This window comes from Arachis hypogaea, chromosome 18 (assembly GCF_003086295.3).
Source record: "Arachis hypogaea cultivar Tifrunner chromosome 18, arahy.Tifrunner.gnm2.J5K5, whole genome shotgun sequence".
NCBI lineage: Eukaryota > Viridiplantae > Streptophyta > Magnoliopsida > Fabales > Fabaceae > Arachis > Arachis hypogaea.
Window position 1 is genome coordinate 92,221,860 of NC_092053.1, and position 4,994 is coordinate 92,226,853.

Here is a 4,994-nt window from a genome sequence, read left to right on the forward strand (position 1 = left end):
AATCATATTGACTTGCTAAGTCAATATTTTATTCTGAGCCAATATGGCATTCAGAGTATCAACCTCAAGAACTCCCTTCTTCATAGGCGTCCTATTATTCACAGGATTCCTTTCAGAAGTGTACATGAACTGGTTATTTGCAACCATGTCAATGAGTTCTTGAGCTTCTGCAGGCATTTTCTTTAGGTGAATGGATCCACCTGTAAAAGTATCCAATGACATCTTAGATAACTCAGACAGACCATCATAGAATATATCCAGGATGGTCCATTCTGAAAGCATGTTAGAAGGACACTTTTTGGTCAGTCCTTTGTATCTCTCCCAAGCTTCATAGAAGGATTCACCTTCTTTCTGTCTGAAGGTCTGAACGTCCACTCTAAGTTTACTAAGCTTTTGAGGAGGAAAGAACTTGGCTAAGAAAGCCTTGACCAGCTTATCCCAAGAGTTCAGGCTATCCTTAGGTTGAGAGTCCAACCATACTCTAGCTCTGTCTCTTACAGCAAAAGGGAAAAGCATGAGCCTGTAGACTTCAGGATCCACTCCATTAGTCTTAACAGTATCACATATCTGCAAGAATTCAGTTAAGAACTGAAAAGAATCTTCAGATGGAAGTCCATGAAACTTGCAGTTCTGCTGCATCAGAGAAACTAATTGAGGTTTCAGCTCAAAGTTGTTTGCTCCAATGGCAGGAATGGAGATGCTTCTTCCATGTAATTTGGAATTAGGTGCAGTAAAGTCACCAAGCATCCTCCTTGCATTATTATTATTTTCGGCTGCCATCTCCTCTTCCTGTTCGAAAATTTTTGAAAGGTTATCTCTGGATCGTTGTAATTTAGCTTCTCTTAATTTTTTCTTCAGAATCCTTTCAGGTTCTGGATCTGTTTCAACAAGAATATTCTTGTCCTTGCTCCTGCTCATATGACAAAGAAGAGGGCACAGAAAAATAATAATAATAGAGATCCTTTATACCACAGTATAGGGGTCCCTTTGTGAGTGGGAGAAAAGAGGGAGACAAAGAATGTAATGTAATGGAGGAAACACAACTGTGAGGAGGGTATAGATGTGAGATGAGATTTTAGTAGATGAATAAATAAATAGAATAAGATGGGAGAGGGAGAATTTTCGAAAATAATTTTTGAAAAAGGGTTAGTGATTTTCGAAAATAGTTTTTGAAAAAGGTTAGTAATTTTTGAAAAATTTTGAAATCAAAAATAAAAATAATTAGTTAATTAAAAAGAAATTTTGAAAAAGAGGGAAGATATTTTTGAAAATTAGAGAGAGAGAGTTAGTTAGGTGGTTTTGAAAAAGATAAGAAACAAACAAAAAGTTAGTTAGTTAGTTGAAACAAATTTTGAAAAGATAAGTTAGGAAGTTAGAAAAGATATTTTGAAATCAAATTTTTGAAAATGATATGATAAGAAGATATTTTGAAAAGATATGATTGAAATTAGTTTTTGAAAAAGATTTGATTTTTAAAATCTCAATTAATGACTTGATTCACAAGAAATAACAAGATGTGATTCTAGAACTCAAAGTTTGAATCTTTCTTAACAAGTAAGTAACAAACTTGAAATTTTTGAATCAAAACATTAATTGATGATGTTATTTTCGAAAATTTGGTATAAAAATAAGAAAAATATTTTTGAAAAATATTTTTTTAGAATTTTCGAAAATAACTAAGAAAGATTTTATTTTTGAAAAAGATTTGATTTTTGAAAAAGATTTTGAAAAAGATAAGATTTTCAAATTGAAAGTTTGATTTGACTTATAAGAAACAACTTGATTTTTAAAATTTTTGAAAAAGTCAATCCAAATTTTTGAATTTGATGAGAGAAAAATGGAAAGATATTTTTTTTATTTTTTTTTAATTTTTAATGATGAGAGAGAAAAATTAAAAACATCATTTTCATGTTTTTCTCTTTTATTTTTGAATCAAAACAAGGGATGCATGCAAGAACACTATGAATGTCAAGATGAACACCAAGAACACTATGAAGATCATGATGAACATCAAGAACATATTTTTGAAAAAATTTTTAATGCAAAGAAAACATGCAAGACACCAAACTTAGAATTCTTTAATGCTTAGACACTAAGAATTCAAGAATGCATATGATAAACATGAAAAGACACAAAACAAAAAATCATCAAGATCAAACAAGAAGACTTACCAAGAACAACTTAAAGATCATGAAGAACACTATGAATGCATGAATTTTCAAAAAATGCAAGATGCACATGCAATTGACACCAAACTTATGACATGACTCAAGACTCAAACAAGAAACACAAAAAATATTTTTGATTTTTATGATTTTCAAAATTTTTTTTTTTTTTGGATTTTTTTCGAAAATTATTTTGTAAAAGAAAAATAAGGATTCTAAAATTTTTAATATGAATTATAGGAATCTTGCCATGTTAGTCTAAAGCTTCAGTCCAGGAATTAGACATGGCTCACTAGCCAGCCAAGCTTCAGAAAGATATCAGAATATACTGCTCATTACTTATCAAATATGTAACTTGCCTCTATGCTGATGGTTTGGAAGCCTCAGTCTAAATGAATTTAGACATGGCTTTACAGCCAGCCAGGCTTCACATGCTTCATGAAACACTAGAATTCATTCTTAAAAATTTTGAATCTAAAATTTTTGAAAACATTATTTTTTTCGAAAACAGATGAGAAATTTTTGAAATATTTTTTGAAAAAATTTTGAAAAGAAAACAAAAAGAAAATTACCTAATCTGAGCAACAGGATGAACCGTCAGTTGTCCATACTCGAACAATCCCCGGCAACGGCGCCAAAAACTTGGTATGCGAAATTGCTACTCAGGTTGTGAATTGTTGTTCGAAATTGATTCCCTAGCAATGGCACCAAAAACGGATGCACAGGACCATGGTCTAAACATATCTTCACAACTTCGCATAACTAACCAGCAAGTGCACTGGGTCGTCCAAGTAATACCTTACGTGAGTAAGGGTCGAATCCCACGGAGATTGTCGGTATGAAGCAAGCTATGGTCACCTTGTAAATCTTAGTCAGGTGGATATAAAACAGTAATGGGTTTTCGAAAATAAATAATAGAATAGGGATAGAGGTACTTATGTAAATCATTGGTAGGAATTTCAGATAAGCGAATGGAGATGCTTTTCGTTCCTCTGAACCTCTGCTTTCCTGCTATCTTCATCCAGTCAGTCTTACTCCTTTCCATGGCTGGCTTTATGTGATACATCACCACTGTCAATGGCTACTTTCGGTCATCTCTCGAGAAAATGATCCAATGCCCTGTCACGGCACGGCTAATCGTCTGGAGGCATCACCCTTGTCAATGGCTTCATCTTATCCTCTCAGTGAAAATGGTCAACGCACCCTGTCACGGCACGGCTATTCATCTGTCGGTTCTCGATCATGCTGGAATAGGATTTACTATCCTTTTGCGTCTGTCACTAACGCCCTGCAATCGCGAGTTTGGAGCTCGTCATAGTCATTCATTCATTGAATCCTACTCGGAATACCACAGACAAGGTTTAGACCTTCTGGATTCTCTTGAATGCCGCCATCATTCTAGCTTACACCACAAAGACTCTGGTTAGGAGATCTAAGAGATACTCATTCAGTATAAGGTAGAACGGAAGTGGTTTTCAGGCACGCGTTCATAGGGAATGATGATGATTGTCACGTTCATCACATTCAGATTGAAGTACAAATGAATATCTTAGAAGCGAAACAAGATGAATTGAATAGAAAACGGTAGTACTTTGCATTAATCTTTGAGGAACAGCAGAGCTCCACACCTTAATCTATGGAATGTAGAAACTCTACCGTTAAAATTACATAAGTGAAAGTCCAGGCATGGCCGAGAGGCCAGCCCTTAAACGTGATCTAAGATAGCATACAACTGATCAAAGATGGTCAAAAAGACGTCTAATACAGTAGTAAAAGGTCCTATTTATAATAAACTAGCTACTAGGGTTTACATGAGTAAGTAATTGATGCATAAATCCACTTCCGGGGCCCACTTGGTGTGTGCTTGGGCTGAGCTTGAGTGTTGCACGTGTAGAGGTCCTTCTTGGAGTTGAACGCCAGTTTTTGTGCCAGTTTGGGCTTTCAACTCTGGTTTTGGATCCTTTTCTGGCGCTGGACGCCAGATTTGGGCAGAAAGCTGGCGTTGAACGCCAGTTTACGTCATCTATTCTTGACCAAAGTATGGACTATTATATATTGCGGGAAAGCCCTGGATGTATACTTTCCAACGCAATTGGAAGCACGCCATTTCGAGTTCTGTAGCTCCAGAAAATTCACTTTGAGTGCAAGGAGGTCAGAATCCAACAGTATCAGCAGTCCTTCTTCAACCTCTGAATCTGATTTTTGCTCAAGTCCCTCAATTTCAGCCAGAAAATACCTGAAATCACAGAAAAACACACAAACTCGTAGTAAAGTCCAGAAATGTGAATTTAACATAAAAACTAATGAAAACATCCCTAAAAGTAACTAGATCCTACTAAAAACATACTAAAAATAATGCCAAAAAGCGTAATAAATTATCCGCTCATCAGATTCCGTGGGTTAGTGCCCTACCACCTTGTAATCAGAGAGAAATCACATTTTCAGGAGGAATAATTCCGAGGGATGAGAGCCCTACCACCTTCTCCTTTCAGAGAAAAATATTCCGAGGGAGCGTGCCCTACCACCTTCCTCTGGTTGCGAGAAATATGAGTGAGAAGCCCAGCTTCAACTCTCACATCTGAACGTAGGCGGGAGATTGCCACAGCCCTTACGATGGATAACAATGCATATCGTAATTACATATTCAATCTTAGAGGCCACTCCTCTAAACACACTTCCACTCGTACTCATCACAACCATCATCAATTCCCAAGTTCCATTTCGAACTCCTTAGTTCATCAGTTTTTCAAATTCGCTATCAGCAATCATCATACTTACCACTCTTCCTTCTCTCTCAACCAACTCATCCTCACTACACCAGAAACCTAG

The 4,994-nt window shown here is 35.9% G+C and overlaps 1 non-coding gene across 1 annotated transcript; it reads left to right on the plus strand.

Annotated features, from left to right (window-relative positions):
- Positions 1–276: 276 nt before the first annotated feature.
- LOC112774686 (small nucleolar RNA R71) lies at positions 277–384 on the plus strand. Its single transcript, XR_003189156.1, has one exon. It is a non-coding gene; the product is annotated as a small nucleolar RNA R71 (small nucleolar RNA).
- Positions 385–4,994: the final 4,610 nt, after the last annotated feature.